This window comes from Ictidomys tridecemlineatus, chromosome 8 (assembly GCF_052094955.1).
Source record: "Ictidomys tridecemlineatus isolate mIctTri1 chromosome 8, mIctTri1.hap1, whole genome shotgun sequence".
NCBI lineage: Eukaryota > Metazoa > Chordata > Mammalia > Rodentia > Sciuridae > Ictidomys > Ictidomys tridecemlineatus.
Window position 1 is genome coordinate 31,398,773 of NC_135484.1, and position 18,214 is coordinate 31,416,986.

Sequence of the window (18,214 nt, forward strand, 5' to 3'; positions counted from 1 at the left end):
TCACAAGTCTTAGCTGGGAGGCAGAGCTGATGGGGACTGGCTTTTCTTTCTACAGTATTTCAACATAGCTAATTTTACATAACAGATGTTTTAAAAAATGAATGATTCACATATTAGCAATCAATGGTGTATTATTGGTTTTTGTTGTTGTTGTTAAGTATTCAGAGTCCAGATCTGTCTTGGTGCCACCAGATGAAATGATGAAATTTCAATCATGATTGTTTTAATAATGGACCAGAGGTTCCTACCTGAGAAACAAAAAATATACAAGTACCTTTCCCTCTATTACTTTAAAAACCAGCTTCCTACTGAACACATGATGATTTTAGTAGTTTATCTGCTGTAGGAGATGTGGCAAAAATGTGAAAAGCATCCCATCAACATTCTGTTTTATTTCATATACTTACTGTGATCTCTCAGTTTTGGAAAATGAGCACTTCTTCACTAATAGCATCAATTACATCAGAATATCAGTTAAAATCTGTTTCATGTTTATTTTTTTCCATCATAACTCTCTCCAGCTTAAAAAACAACAACAGTAAAATGAAGTCACCCCTGGAAAGTTTAGCTGGGAAAACTGGAATTAGAAGGAAGGCTTCTTATTAATGTGTCTTTATGACATGAGAAGACCTTGCTATCAAACTGAAAATCAAGCCATACATACATAGACTTTTTGCTCTGGGGAAGACATCCACATCAACAAACACCAAGGACCTAGGATCCATCCTTTCCTATGTCATTGCCAGAAGAGGACACTGTTGAGGAAAAGAGAAAAGGTGGAGGATCTCAAGGAACTCAGAATCTAACAGGGAGACACAGAGACTTCCAACTAACCAGCAATGCAGGAAGAGCTGTGCAAGGACAATAGGACCAGGAAGGAAGGAGGGGAGGGAACGGAGGGAGCCATGATCAGGGTCTTTTTTTCTGGATCAGGCAACAGGCCTAGACTGCCAACCTAGCCTTACTACTAGGCCTTGGGGCCAGTTGATCTTCTGTGCCTTTTCTGCAAAGTGGAAATAATCACAGCTGCTTCCTTCTTGCCATGTTTTGTGAATTACAGGAGATCATGTTTAGAAAATGGAAGCCCAGTGCCAGTGTCTAGTTGTCCTTAATAAATGTTAGTCAAAAGTAAAGAAAAAAAGGGATATTTTTGCAGAGGAAGAGATGCTTGAGTTTGGTGGAACAGCAACTAGCATATTATTTCTTGGGAATATTAAACAATGATGCCAACAATAAAACAGTAACAATATGTTACATTCACTAGAATGTAACATACTCCTTGAGGAGCCCAGCAATTGCAATAAATTATCTCCCAGTCTCACAAGAATGCTGAAAGATTTTATTTGTAAGTTTAGTTTTCAAAACAAAGTTTTTAAAATGGGTCAAAAAATAAGTAAATGTGGGACAGAAACTTGAACATGTGTCTTCTCACTTCAAAACATAAGCCTTTTGAACTAAAGTATATCACACATTCCCTTACTATTTTTTCTCTGGATACCTGAGGGCTTTTCTTATGTCTGTGTCAATAAAGCACTACTTTTATCCATCTTGATTGTGTATCTAAAAATAGTATCCTGCTTTACCTGTCAAATTTACTTTCTTATTACCAAACTGCCCTATGGGAAAATTTTAGATCTTGGGTCTTTAGATGTAAGTCAATGGTGGTATACAAAGCCACGGATTGTTCTCCAAGTAACACTAAAATCACTTTATAATGCTGTAATGGTTTTAGTGACATAAGCCTTGGGGCTCAGACAAACTATAGCAACTGCAAAACATTAACAGATGTAAATAGATTGTATCTTCAAAAGTGTTAACAGCAAGACAAATGCTAATTGGACAGTTAAAATTCATCGCAACTAAAATTTTATACTTAATTTGAAGATTAATACAGTGATGTCACTATTTTCTTTACAAAGCAACCTATTATTCCATCAAAGTAGCTAAAGTCATTAAAAATAAACATATGGATGAGGGTGAATCAATATTTTGGATCAGTGATGAGAGAATTTTGGCACACAAGGAAGATTTTCTATATCTTGCTTGCAGAAATGGCTTGAGCCCGTCACAACCTGTCTCACTGTGCAGAAGTCCAAGTCACTAATTTAGTGCAAAGGCAGTTCTGTTTTCTTGTTTCTTAAAAACAAACAAACAAAAAGTTTTCTCTAAAAAAAAAAAAAATGAGAGAAACAGCCCCAAGGTGTCTGCAAGTCTGTCGGTCGGTAGGTGGTCTGTCCTGGACAAAAGCGTCCTGTAAACATACAAGGTATGACGCTCTGGACGTGTGGTGTGTGAACACACATCTCAGACTCTCCTGCAGGACTCAGAACTTCTGCTGAAACCTTGGGGTCAAGGAACATTTCACTGGTTTTTTTTTGCCCCACCACCTCCCTTCCCCAGCTCATCCGACGTGTCGCATTTCTTAATTCTCCTGCTGCCACACCTTTGACTCACCAGGGTACACGGTTCACAGTCGAACAAGAGCAAACAGAAGGATTTTCTTCCTTGGTGGGATATGCAGAACTCGGATGTGTGTATATATAAATATATAATATATATAAATATATATAATACTGACTTTAAAAAATCAAAATTCCCTGACATACATTTTTTTTAATCTGTGCCAAAAATGTGTTTTCAGAGAAAATCTTATTTTCATACTCAGACTTTGTATCGTCACTCATTTGTATAAGTGTACTTCAGTACAGCACGGGCTCCGCTCCCGCGACATGGAAGTGTCACACAGCACCTGTACAAAGACTGGCCAGTCCCCTCCTCCTGTGACCCGGGCCTCTCCCCAACTTCCTAACACTTATTAATTTATGAAACTGTTTTTCTCGGCGCAGTTTTGTTTTGTGTGTCCATTGGATTACAAACTTTATTAAAAAATACAAAAAAAAAAAAAAAAGAAATGGCTTGAGCCCTTCTAATTAATTCCTGAAATTTGGATTTATTGAACAGTTTCCAAGATATATGCCATGAAAGACAAAAGAATTTTAAAATGCAAAAGTTAAATTTACTTCTCAATTTTTATTCATATAACACAATCATGTGAGGATGAGTGGTAAGAAAAAATACAAGGATTAGTTAGATACTGCCGCAGTCCAGCTGCAGCAAAATAACGGGGGGGGGGGGGGGGGGTGACGAACAACTTGTGTAGATTGATACAGCAGGAGTGGAAGCCGTTTATTCTAGGACTGGAGGGATATTTATACATTCCATACAGCTTATCTAATTAACATAAACTAGATACAGCCGTCAACCAATAAGGAATCTCCACACTTAATGGCTGGCTGGCGTTACTTTACAAACCACTCCCTCTGGCATTTTGCCAGGCGCCATCTTGACTTGTTTACAGACTCTAACAAGACACTCCCTAGCTTCAATAGAAGTCTGACTTACATGGGGAGACGAATGGTTGTAAGCAAAGAGATAAAACAGAGAAATCAGCGCCTTAGCAGGATTGAGAATGAGGGTAGCAGGTCTCCCAAACCATAGTCCAGTCCATAAGAAACTCAATGTTCTTTCCTTTAGCATGAAAGAAGCCAGGTGGTTATTAGCAATCTTTAGAGTAGTAAGGGTTTCTCTTCTTGGTCTGGGAAAGTTTAAGTAGGACCTACAGTTCAGAGACTGAGTTCTGCATTCCTGATAGTGCTGTGCCTTCAGGGACGTCTCAGTTTCACTGATTCTTCTTAGAAGGCCAGAAGTGAAGCTAGGGGCAAAAGGGCAGTCAGTGTAGGTCATCAGTGATTGAGTCAGATTGAGGAAGAGAGGGGCTAGTTCCAAAGGAAAGAAAATAAAATGCTGATGCCTCCATAGTCCTTCCCCGTCATCCTCTACTTGTTGTCAAGGATACCAGTCTCCGGGGAATTTTTCCTCTCTACAAAGAGCTGTTAATGGATGAATGCCCCCTGAGTGGTTCCCTTCCTGCCTGTACCCCTGGGTGGCTTTGTTCCTGCCCCTGGATCACTCCACCTTTTGACCCACCTTTTGGTCACTAGTCACACTAGTTGCAGGGGAAAGATAAGGTAGGGCACCAAACAGGAAACAGGAAGCAGGTTTATTTGTGTATAGCCAGGTTCAGAGGACAAAACTTTTGCTGTAATCAACCGATCCCGCTGAACCCCAAGTTCAGGTGGTTTTAGAACTTTATACTCAGAGCGTAAGTGCAAGGGTTCAGAAGTTGACAGTCTGCAGAAGTTCACACAAAAGTAGCTTTTTCTTTCACTGTTCTGGGCAGGTTAACCCTTCAAGGACAGCGCCTGAGAAGGAGAGGGCTTCTTCTCCCCTTTCTTTTCCCTCCCGCTGCCAGCTGTTACCAAGGAACTCCATTAGTAACATCTTTTCTTATCTTTGAAATGTAAACCTCTCTGTGATGCTCTGGACCAAGGCCAGAGGCCTAGTTAAAATCATCTGTTTTCCTTATCACACGCTGCCTTTGTGAACACACTTCCCTTGAAAACCTTTACACCACTGTTATATAAAATAGTACATAAATGTTTGTGAAAAAAACTAGTGAAGAGGGGTTCAGCCCCTGGAGTACTGGTATCTCTTTCAGGCCCGTGGCCAAATTTAAAGACTGTAAGATAAAGCAACAGGAAATAGGAAGCTTAACTACACTGGACTCTTTTGTAGAGATCCTTTTGCTGATAGTCCTAAGATGAGTTATGGTGAAGATTTCTGGAGAAGCTTAATGAAGATTTTCTGTCAAGGAGGGAATGCCACTGTAGTCACATAGGCAGGATGGGGGGGGAGAACAGAGGAAATGTCATGAGAACAAAGGAAATCCAAAATGTAAGGGGCAGGACATCCCTACTCCCTGGGACATCCAGCTCTGGGGCCCCTTCTCTTCAGAGAAGTCTCTCTCTATTGTATCCTTTAAATAAAACTTGTTTTCTACACTGGCTTTGGCATTTCTCAGGTGTTCAATCTTCACATCAGGGAAATAGCACTCAGCCCTGATTCTCATCACTGGCATCAGAAGGATGTCTGGGACATCAGGATATTTGAGTTGGCCATTGTTTCAACCTTGACAACAGTTCTGGATTTCTTTCAGAAAAAAAGACTATACTGGTCAAGGAGATGCATGCACTAAACTAAGAAGAAGACATTTCTAAACTCTATGAACTTAGAGGTTGACATGGATCATATATGATTCAATATTTCTATCTTGTGGTACAGAAGATTTATTTGTATCATGTTCTTTACCATTTTAAACACTTTGATACTGTATTAGTCAGATATGCATTGCTGTGACAAAATACCTGAGGTACACAACTTTAAAGGAGGAAGGATTTATTTAGCTCAAGGTTTCAGAAATCTTAGTCCATGATTGGTTGGTTCTGTTGCCCTGGGGCCTGTGGCAAGGCAGAACATTATGGCAGAGAACACATGGTAGAGCAAATCTGCCCACCACTTAGTAGCTTAGAAGCAAAACGAGAGAAGAGACAAGGGTCCTACTATCCTCTTCAAGGGCATGCCCCTGATGACCTAACTTCCCTCTCACCTCTTAACATCTCATACCAACAGTACCATTAACTGGGGAAATTTTTCAACACATGGCCTCTGGGGATTATTGAAAATCCAATCCATAACAGATAACATACATGAAACCAAACCCTTTCCTCCTATTTCTACTACAGTAACTCAGTTGCTCATTCGACAGAACTAGGAGTCATTCTATTGCTTCCTTTTCCTTATTTGTTTTCAGTTGGGAAATAGTTCTCATTGTAGCTCCTATTCTTGCAAGTTTTGCAAGCAAGGCATTGAGTGTCCATTGTTCATTACAAGGAAGACTGTGGAGACACTCAGTAAAGACAGTTCCTATACCTCTGCAACAAAGCACAGATTTGCTTACAGTCTTGTAAGATAGAGATAATGCCTCTCACAGAAAAGGGCAGACATGCTTAATGTCCACGAAAATTTGGGCTTCCTAAACTCAGAGTTCTTTTCTTGTAATTCAATCAATTGTATGTGAAAGTGTCATCTGGACTTTTCTTTGTGTCATCCTGTGGTCACAGAGATTCGTGGAACTAGCACAAAACTGCAGACACTCTGGGTACTGCTCTCTCGTTGAGTAATGAGCTGTCTTTTGTCTCTGGCCCGGGAGATTTGTGTCTACCATCAGCATCCATGAAATGGTGGCAGGCTAAATTGCTAACTTGCAGATAGGATATAGAGCTGCTATTGTTCTTGACATTTCTTTCACTCAAGTACTTAACCCTCACCCAAAGTAGGCTCAGATCTTTAGAGTATTTCCCCTTCAGAGCTATAGAATTCTTATTTTCCTTACCAATTTAATAACTTCTCTGAGGCTCCCTCCCTCATCTTGCTCCTCTCGTCTTAATAGTCCTTCATGGTGCTGCCCAAGTGTTATTTCTAAAGTAAAATCCATGAACCATTCTCCTGAAGCTTCCTCCAAGAAGTGATAGTGTCAGGATAAGTTACAATTCCATGGAGTGGCATCAAAGTTTTCATAAATAGTGATTTAACTAATTCTTCCAGCTTAACTCCCAGAATCCCCAAAGTGCATATTTTACTTCAATAATAGCAAACCAAGTATTCTTTAAACTTTCAATACTCTTCCACATGCATGCCTTTGTCTATGAGGAACGACCCACCACACTGCCCACCCCATCCCAGGCCTGCTAGAACATACCCATCAGTCAGAACTCAACAAGTGTTCTCTTCTATAAGGAAATCTTTCTGGACACCCCACTTCTCAGACTGACTATCAATTATTCTTATTTCCCTTGAAGCATACTTCCAAATCGTATTTGTAGCATTGTATTGTAATTATTGTTTTGCTCATCTGTATTATCTGCTAAAAAAGAAAGTCATGCCTACTTGCCTTCTATCCTCACAGACCACACAGTGCCCCAGAAAAATGTAGGCGCTAATTCATCCTTTCTAAGATAAGTGATTGTGTATGCAGCTGACAAGCGAATCAGAATGTAAATTTGTTCTGAAAGGAGTTGTAAACTTAAGTTAGAAATATAAAGGAGGTTCTTGGTGAAATCGCCTTTGGTATATACAGAATGTAGATCAACTTTTCATTACCTATTGTTTATTATAATTACTGACCCATCATTATACATGAGTTATAAAATATCAATGAATTAGCCATTCAATAAATCCTCGGGCTCTGTTGACACAGCTGGCCTTGGTCGATGTTATTAACTTTATGCCAGTCGGTTTGAAAATAGTCAAAACAGCAATTGCAACAACTCTCTACATGAATGGGCCCAAGTTTAATAGTAAAAACAGGATCTTCCTGAGTTGCGCTTGCGGGAAACCTGAGAACTGCATCTGGGAAATGTATGATAAAAACACCCAAATTCTGCTCCTGTTTCGCCTCAGAGGAATGTCACCCAGCAGAAAGAAGGAGCACTCTGTGGCTGCTTCCTAGTGGATTTAAACACATCCCTTTGCTTCCTCCCCAAAGTTTACCCTGCATTCCCAGTAGGGGCAAGTCAAAGGAAGCAGGAGTATGCCTTATTTGGGGCAGGCATGCCAAGGGAGGAAAGGCAAAGACAAGAAATCAGAGAAAGTTATGACTTTGGATCCCATGGGAGCAATACAAGCCCTTCCTCCACCTCTCTCCTGTGTATATTTTCATAGCCTCTCCGTCTCAGTTCACCGGCAGCCCCAGGAATGAACGCCAAGTGGGAAGATGTGAGTGAGTGAAGACCTGGGAACAGCGGTGTGCCTGGCCTCCTGGGTTTAAGCTAGAGACAGCCTCCTTTACCTCCAAAGTCCAGAGCATCCCAGATATCAGCCCACAGGCACACCCTACATGACAACCTCCAACCCTGAGCCCCAGAGGGAACTGTGATTAGTCAGTGCTGCCCCATCAAAGGGCAAGAAGAGGGGCTGGCAACAGCTCCTCAAATGAGGGAAATCTAACCAAGATTCCTACCTGAAACTGAAGGCCCCTTCTCTGGAGCAGAGGTGGACATGGGGACAGAGACTTCCTCTATGAGACAGCTTTGAAGTTGCCCCTTAGTAAACATGCCTCTTCTCCAAGCAGTGCACACACACACTGAGCTGCCACCCACAATTCTACCTCTGCCACCCAGGAGGAACCCCCGATGGGATGACTTTCCCTCACACTGAGGATGAAGAGGAGGACCAAGGGGATGCCCATGACCTCCCGGCGTTGGGCACTGGGGATTGCGGTGCTGGTTTGCCACTGCAGAGAGCTGTGCCGGAAGGGTCTGCACGGAGTTTGAACTGGCATATTTTTAAAGCCTTTTTTTTTAAATGAAATATTTATAACAGGAAATCAGGTTAGACATTCTTGAAGCTAACAAGAGTTTATGAACACACTGTCCTATCCTCCCAGTACATCTAAATGCAGTTAATATTTTGAAGAAAAACCCAAGTACCTCATTCCTTTACATTTAACCTGAGCCATTGAAGGAATGCAAACATTGATTTGGAGCCAGGCCTCTGGTAAAGGATTACCATATGTGGCCCTGCAGGGAAATTACTCCCTGCAGCCAGAATTCATACTGCAGAGTGAGCTATGAATAGAAAGTTTGTGCATGGTTATGAATATGGATCAAATACATCACTCATGGCCAGGGAATGGCAAGCAAACTTGAAAACACATATTTTGGATCACAGAATATTTTCAAAAATATATTTGAAAGAAAATAAACACAGATTGTGTGTATTCATTTATTGCTTAAGATACATTTGGGGGAGAGACATCAACAACGTTTCTTTCCAAATCATTTACTCTTCCTCGTGCTTTTTAGCATAGTTGGACCCTCCGGGAAGGAACAGAGGTCTTGCAGAGTGCATGGTAAGTGGTTTTACTGGCAGGTATCACACCTCCTTCTGTAGAAGACAAGGAGTTGAGTGTCTGAATATGTTCAGAAAGGACATTGTGGCTTGGGCAGATGTGTTCAATTCTTTCCTATGAGGACTTGTTTACTCCTCCTTTGAATGGGAAGGATTCTGCCCGCTTCTGCATATTTTGCTTTCACCTTTATTTTTTTCTTTTGCTAGATTATGCACAAGCTTGCATCTATATTGTTAATCATCCAGAAGAAAAGTGTAAATTTGCCATTTTGTGTCACACAAACATGACTGGCCTCTAGTAAAATTAAGAGAGGGGAGAATATGGCTTTTGTATTTCCCCCACTTGAATGAGTACATGATAGCAACCTCTCCCTACTCCTTCAGGGCCTCCCATCTCCTTATCTTTAAATTCCTGAAAAATCACTCACTCACCACACCCTACATATGTCTTCTCCAGATTGGACAGATCACTCTATATCTTCAACCTTTCACTCTCCTTCACCTCAACTAAACTCAGCTCTTTCCCATTGTATGGGGACCCTGAAGGCTCATTCATTTGATAGTCTAGTCATTGGCCTGTGGTGGGGTCCAGGTGATTTTTTCCAGTTACTACCATGCTCACGTTTTCCGCTGGCTCTCCTACTCACATCCTTATCCTGAGAAATATCTCACCTGGAGCGGTTAGCTGAAGTAACACAAGCCGTAGATGCTCTGCTCTGTCTGACTGAATTAGGAATTAATGCCTGGCCTAAGGAAGAGCAATTTGCAATCTGACCAATACCCTACAGCATCATCTGATACAGGCTCTATCTAAATAGAGAGGCCTGGTGTCAATATCATTATTTCTCAGGAAGTTTAAAGAAGAAGGCCACCAATTGTTATGTTCTGAACTGAGAAGTGATGATGTAGTTGACTGGGGGCTATGAGAAGGAAAAATTAATTTCCAATTCTCTGGTTCAGTGCCCAGATGACCTACTTATTCATTCTTTTTGACTTTTTTATTTTTTTTAATCTTGATAGGCTGTCTCTGGGCTGGAGCTTTCCTTCTGAGTAAGATGATATTGATTAGAATAGGAATCCCAGGAAAGAATCTGTCTTGCTTGTGCCAACCTTCTGCTCTTCTACTGCACAAAGTGTCAAGGGTTACCTAAGAGTTCTCAGAATAGTTGAATAAAGGAAAAACATCTGTGGCAACTCTGAGTTTAGAGAGAGTTTGTTCCTATGTTGGTGGCAACGAAGTCAGTTTGTGACCCATGGAATGAGACAAGCAATCAACATTTTAACTTCTTGTCCCTTCTATAATTATAACAGCGCATAACTATGATACTAATTGTTGATTACAAATGGACTCATATAGCATTTTATGTGTATTATACTTATATATTACTTTATAAATGCTATGTACATGTATTATTTTATAACATGAAATATAAATATTTTCATAAATAGTAAGTATTCCTTTGCATAAAATTAGATGTACCTTTGTTAATATGTGCCAATTTCATCTGCATCAGGTAGACTCCAGAATACAGAACTAATGTCTTTATACTTATTTTGTGTATTATCTGGCCTGGTGGTTATTCCAATGAGTGTTGAATATAAGTCATCTGAAGATGGTCATGCCAATGCTATCACTGGGTGTGATGATGATTGTTGATAAACTCTAAGATGTGTCCCCTGTTAATTGTAGCCTATCAATCTGTTTATTTTCTGTCTCCCCTGGTAGAAGGCAAAACCTGTGTGAACAAAGACTGGTTTGTTACTGCTACATCCTGAATGCCCAGAACAGTGTCTTTAATGGAAGAGAAACTTGATAAATATTTGTGAATGAATGAACCCTTAAAGATTATTTAAAAAATCCTTGAAGAGGAAGTAATTTCCTCCTTTATATCCAAACTTCAGTGTTTGGTCTGCTGCAGACAAACTGCTTTTCTCTGTGCTGTGCCAGACCTAATTTTTCTTGACATTAGGCTGTGACTGCTGTTACCCGGCCTTTAATGAATGATTGGCCCACTTGGTACAATATTATTTTTTTGATAATGTGGTATTTTGGGAAGTCACACATACCTGATAATATTTCTTATCCCTGACACTGATGCGGTAACTAAAAAAATACATTTTAAATGTGTGCTCTTGTTGCTAAGTAATTTGCCAGTGTTTGAATAGGCGGCAAAGGAGGATGTTTGGTAGTATTTAGAGAGAGAGCAAAATAAACTCTCCTTTCCTCTCTCAGATCTGCCTTGTTCTTTTACAGATAAATATTATATACAGATATACACACATGCATTCATAAACAGGTAACTGGAAAGGAAAAACTGTGGCATGTACCTTAGTCTATCATTTCCACAAAACTCTTAGAAAAGTTAATTAAGGGAGAAATATTTTCCACATAGCTTCAAGATTGAAAAGTTAACTGTATGGGAGACATGACCTAAATACTGAATTCAAATCATTTCTCTATGAACTTTATAGGAAAGAAAAAAATGTCAAATTGTGGTTTATAGAGGAGGTTTCATTCTATCTTACTATTGTTTTCACCTGAGAGAACATTTCTTAAGGTCCACTCAAACTTCCAAAACCTAGTAGGTTTTATTTATTTTGTAGCAATCACAGAAAGGAAATGGATGGATGCATTGAAGGATAAAAATAACAAATGGGTATTATTGAGTATCACTGTTTCCCTCTATTGTTTGGGAAAGCATTTAGAATTAAGAGAAGGAACATTATTTTAGTCTAGGAAAGAAAGACTCACAAGCAAGTTGAAAATATTTCAATTATTTTACTTGATGTTGTTATGGAGGCAAACTTGATGCTGTGTCTCTGGCAAAGGGATGTAGTCACGCATGCCTCTTGGTGGTGAAAAGCTGTAGTCATTCTATGACCATCTTACTGGTGCCTTTTGGCATCTGAAGGTATTAATATTTTATCAAGTGTAACAAATTCTTTTTAAATATTATGTTTATTCATATTGGAAGGAAATAAGGGTTTCTCAAAAATAAACCAAACATCCAGTCTGAAATGTATATTATACAGGATACACAAGGTACCTGGCTGACAAATGACCTCTCAGTTGTTTTATGAACTGCAATCTTTGCCACAGAGGAATTGGTTCCCTAACAGATAACCCATGATCACCTAGACCCATTCATTAAATTCATCATGCTATTTTTTATTTTATTCTTTCTATTTTCCTTTCAGTTAAACTCTATTCAATTTAACTAAGGATCAAATAGTCAAACTATCTTAAATTTAAAAAGGAGTAGTAAAGAGAATTCACACTTTAATAAGTTTTCAAGATAATAATAAAATGATAATTGGGTGGGTTTAATACAACAAAACCAAGACCTCATACATAATCACTAGACTATAAATGTCCCATTGGCAGGAACAATGGAAATCTTGTTTGACCCAGAATGCCAAGGGCTTAGCACAGTATCAGGCATGCAAGATTACACAACAAATACTTGTTGACATACTATTTTCTGAATGAATGAATGAATACATAAATAAATGAATAAACAAACAAATAAATAAATAAATGCAAGTCAGGTCTGGGATGACTATTTTCTGAATGAATGAATGAATGAATACATAAATAAATGAATAAACAAACAAACAAATAAATAAATAAGTGCAAGTCAGGTCTGGGATGTATCCCCAGCCAACAGGCAGGGCAAGCACTAGCGGTGCTAACTAGCAGCAGTGTCCTCAAGGAAATGATGAAAAGCACATACATAATTCAGAGAAGTTAACACCATCAAGAATTTTAGAAAAGCCTTCATGTCCACATCACTTGAAGAATTATACAAATTAGAAATCAGTGGTTTGAATAAAGCCGGAGCCTCGCCAACTATTTCCAGCTTTTCAAATGTGAAACACATTTTCCCTTCTCAGCATCTAGAAGAAACCTGATGAATCAACTTCATCACAGGGGTTGTCTTCAGGGCCTCACTCCTGAGAAAAACACGGGGTACCAGGAAGAACAATAACTAAAAAGCCAATATGCAAATGTAGGATGCAGACTTATGTCAATTTGTCCAACTGGAGTAGTTTAGTGTCCTTGTTCTCTAATTATAACTGGTATGGGCCTACTTTTTTTCACCATATAATAAAAATAAATGTGAGATCCACAGTGAAAGACAGTTGAGCTAGGTGCGGGGGGGGGGGGGAGGGAGCTAGAGTACAGTTATTCTGTTTTGATATGCTTAAGAACATGACATTTTAATTTTAGATCAATGATGGTTCCTTGGGGGCAGAGAGTTTAAGTAAGCCAGGTCTATGACCACGGAGGGTTTGAGAAGAGATGCAGGGAGAACAATCACAAGATGCCCCCTGCCCCAGCTTAAAACTAGAACCTTAGCCACTGCCTGAGAAGACCTCCAGGAGCCTACCTAGCATTCCCTTTCCTTTCCTCCTCTTCAGAAGTAACCCTGAGCTGCCTATTTATTTGTGAGTTGTTTCTTGATTTGGGCCAAGGGCATGTGTTGGCCCCATCAACACAGTTTGTGGAAATGATGTTCTGTACCTGATGAGGCCCATTCATAAAAAAAAGATGCCATTTCTGCCTGGCTTTTTCCTCTCAGGACACTAGCCCTGGGAACCCAGTCTCCATTTGTGAAAAAGCCGCACACAGAGAGGCTGGGCATTGACATTCTAGCTAACAGCTAGATCTCTGGGGTAGAAACCAGCGTCAATCACCAGACACATGAGAGATGCTCCAGGTGATTCCATTGTCACCACCTTGGTCCTTCCAGCTAAGGTCCCGACATCCTGGAAAGTGCCTCCCCTCCCTGGGCAAATTAATGACCTACAGAAATTGGGAAGGATAATCAATGATTATTATCACCGGAAGCTATGTTTCAATGTAATTTTTCTTCACGCAGTTGTCAATAACTAGCCAACCTGCTGACATTTTTTTTTTTTTTGTCCTTTGAAAGATGTGGTTTAGTTTTGTGTGCTTTGGAACTCTCTGTGAATAGAATTTTGTTTGATCATTTCATCTGAAAAAAGCTTTTTCACAGTTATATTCCTAAGATATATATCTTGGTACATAACTGAATTGATGTATTTTCTCTATTATATAGTAGTCCTACTTGAAAAAATCAAAACTTATTGATTGATTCTAAAGCCAATAGAAATTTACTTTTCATTGTCATTGGTCTTTAAAAGAGCATGGCTATGAAATTCTTGTCTCTTTCTTGGTGCACAAGTATAAGAGTTCTCTGTGGTAGAGGTTTTATCTATAAGCCAACCTATTAATAGCATGAAATCTGATTTAAGGCCCAGTTTGTAGTCAATTTTCAGAAATTCTTCTTAAGAAGTGTAAATAGTATCTTTTTTGTGTGCACTATTTTATGTTTTTATCATATCATTTATGTTAATGCTGTTGCTCAAATTAATTCTTTCCTGCTATCGATTATTGAGAGGGGCATATTAAAATTTTCTGGTGTTTTGGAAAATTTACCTATTTCTTTTTGTACTTCTATCACTTTTTTGGTTTATATATTTGGAGGAAGTCTTACTAGGTAGAAAGCAAGCTTAGTATTAAAATTTCTTACTCATCTATTAATTCCTTTATACTTAATTAATGGATATTCCCAGGTTCATATTGTCTAATATTATTGTACTTCACCAGCTTCATTTTGACTAGTATTTTCCAAGTATATGCTTTCCATTTTTAGTGAATTTTATTTTTTAATGATCTAGTACAGTTGTTGTTATTGTAATATACTACATGAAAAAAAATATATATATATAGGCTAGATTTAGTTTCTAGTTCAATCTGAAAATGTTTTCTTTCTTTGGAGCATTTATTCAATTTCTATTTGTTATTATTATTTATATATTTGGATCTATTTCTACTGTCTTATTTTGTATATTCTATTTGTCCTAAATATGTCTTTTTCCTCCCATTATGTTTTTTAAGCTCCCAAAACAATTTACTATAATAGTTTTATATGGTAAATTGTTGTTTTATATTTATGTATGTTTTTATTTTATTTCATTTCATTTCATTTTACTTTATTTATTTTGCAGTACTAGGGATTGAACCCAGGGTCTCAAGCATGCCAGGTGAGTGCTTTACCATTGAGCTCCATCCTCAGCCCCCTTTTCCCATTTTTAATCATTAATTTTCTTTGTATCTGACACCTGGGATCATTTTCTTTCTGCCTGAAATGCAAATTTTAACTTTTAAGTTTTGAGAAATGATAATGTTAGCAGAAAATCCTCTCAGATTTTGTTAGCCTGAACATTTCTTTCATCTTCATTCTTAAATTACTTCTGAAGCTTTTTCAACCTTATGGCAATACTTATTTTTTCCTAAACATTTTGGGGATTTTGTTACATTACCTTCAACCTTCTTATGTTGCTATTCATTAAGTCAGCTCCCCCCTGTTCATTTGGAGACGTGTTTTGGAGGTTTTTTAATTTAATTTAATTTAATTTTTTTCACTCTCCAGCTAGATTTGGGTAAAATTACATACACTGAAATTCACCAATAGCAAGCATATAGTTATTTTCTAGCTAGATTCTCTTCTTATTGCCTTTAAAAAAAAAATTACTGGGCTGGGGATGTGGCTCAAGCGGTAGCGTGCTCACCTGGCATGCGCTGGGTGCTGGGTGTGATCCTCAGCACCACATAAAAATAAAATAAAGATGTTGTGTCCACCAAAAACTAAAAAATAAATATTAAAAAAATTTCTCTCTCTCTCTCTCTGTCTTTAAAAAAAATTACTCTTTGTATCAATATAAGGTTTTTGTTTGTTTGTTTGTTTTATCCTGTTTAAGAGTTATTTGACTAATTGGATTTTAATTAGATTCTTAAATTATGAGTTGGAGATTTTGTTCATTTTTGGAAAATTCATCACAACTAATTCTGGAACTACATTTTAATGTTTGCTACATCTTCTCACTTTATCTTCCATGTCTCTTAAACTTTCTTTCAAATATTCTATTTCTTTGTTTCATAATTTATTTCCATAATGTTATGTCTTAATTCATTGAACATCACTTTTAGCAATTAATGTTAACCACTGAGTGTCTAAAATCAACTTGTTATTTTTATAGACATTCAATTTTACCTTTAGAAATTGTGCCTTGCAGTAATTTTATACTTTCTGGAATAATATTTGGATTTCATCTTTTGTTATTTTCAAAATAGAAAGCACATTATTTCATAGTATGATCTTAATTTTTGCCTGTATGAATAAGTCTGCTGTCTATTGTGCCTGGCCTTCTCACATAATGCATTATTTCTTGTGGTTTTTTTTTTTTTATTTTTGATGCACATTTCTTGGAGTATTATCTGTGGAAACTAACTGAAGTCTAGGTTTCGAGAGTTCTTCCAAGGAAGATTTAGATTTGCTTCTACTACATGCCTAGAGATTTTGTTGACCATTTACCACTTTAAAGTGTTGGCTAGAGAATTCTCCAATGCTACCTAATTAGTGGAAAATGGTCTGTGAAATTTTATGAGATATAACTTTTGATTCAAATTCTCAAAGACAATTTTCACCCTCAAAACCTAGCACCAAGATTTGTACGTGTGTTTTTCTTTGGAATCTCCAGAGTGAATTCAAACAATTTTATTTATAGTTCAATCTTCTGCTGAGGTATAGACTTTGTGGTTATATATTCTTACAGGGTAGGAGATACATTTTGATCTTCAATTGAATAGGTGCTGGGTTCTATCTCCTATCCACTCTGCAATAGGATGCCATGGTATTAAGTTCAAACCCACCAGGCTTTAGTGAATACCTTTAGCATGAAAGTAGAATTAAGCTTCCCCTCTGACTCCTATTTTTCCTGTTTTTTGGCCCTCTAATTATCCTTTATTGCCAGGTTATTATTGATTATTGATATTATTGATTATAATTGCCAGATTGATACAAAAATGTTTGTCTTTTCCAGCACTTTTGTTGTTTTCAGTAGATTAGTGAGCAGCTCACTGTAATGCCATATTCAATAGCTGTTTCATAGTTTAAAAAAATTAACTGTGACATTTATAAAGATATATAATTCATTCACTATTCTCTTTAAGCTATGTGTCAGTATATCTCTTCTCCAATACATATTCCTTTCTGCAGGGGCAAGTTACTTACCATTTATTTTCCATCTGAAGTGAAAATAATCCCAGTCTCTATTTTTTAGGATTGTTGTGAAGTTTAAATAAATGAATGTTCATAAAATAGTATTGTGCTTGATATAGTAATAAGTGCTGAAAAAAGGTTAGCTATTATAATAATTATTTCTGTATTCAGGGAAAAATAAAGGGTGGCTAGTAAGCTTTCTGTAAATAGCTGGGAAAACACGAAGATATGTCCACACAAATTTGAAACTAACAGAAATCTGAGCAGCACCCAGAGATTTTTTTGTTGTTATTAATAAAATAGAAGAAACTTCCATCAGTGGTTTAAGTAAAAAGGCAAACACATTTGTAATGTGCATCTATAATCAAGTAGCAATAGTAATTAAAGGAAAAAATCAGGGTACATAGTCCATGAAAAATGAATTAAAGAAAAAAGTAGAAGTAATTCATATTGGATTGTTAAAACCTTATTTCAAAAAAGTGATGCTTATGATTTGTTGGCAGCTAAATATTCTGTGTAAAATTATTTAATAACACAAACACTTTAATACAGAGTACCTTAACTTCTATGCTTCATGTCTTCTCTGGATTTAAACTGTTATGATACCTTATATTCTGGAATATGGAGATTTGAGTAGGTGGTTGGTGAAGAAGTCTAAGCCATGAGATTTTTGTCAGCAAAGCATAATCATGGTCATTTCTGAGTAGGATACTAAATCTGAGAGCTGCTGGCATCTGGGCCCTCAGAACAGTAACCTCCTGAAAGTCAAGAACAGTGATCAATCAATATTCTGACCATCTAATGCAGTTGTCATTTGCTTGGCAAACGGGTGATAATAATGACTAAGAAAATCTTATTTCCCTGATGACCCAGATTTGGGGGATCTAAAGAATGGATTTCCTCAGCATTTGTTTCCTTAATTTTTAAAATGAATCTTCAGTGGATGAAAGGTAATTTAGGGACGGTATCTCTGGGAGCAGAGGGCTGTTTACTCGTAGGCTGGGGACAAGTCTGTGTGGCTTGCATTTTCAACTTCCCACAGTGTTATGGAAACACAAGTTAGCCTTGGCCTGGAAAAATGGCTCTCTGTCATTCTCTGGACGTGTGCATCTTCAGGGCATGGGCTGCCAAGACAAATAGGCACCATCAGATTCCTTTCCACCTCCCACGGAAGAGTGGCCTTATTGAGGATGAGCTCTAGAATGGTGAGAAAGGACTCATTCACCCATCACTGACTCTGCCCTCCTCACATTCTTAGACCCCTCACTTGGACCTTGCAGGGGATGCAGACAATCAGCAAAGGAATGCTTTTGTAA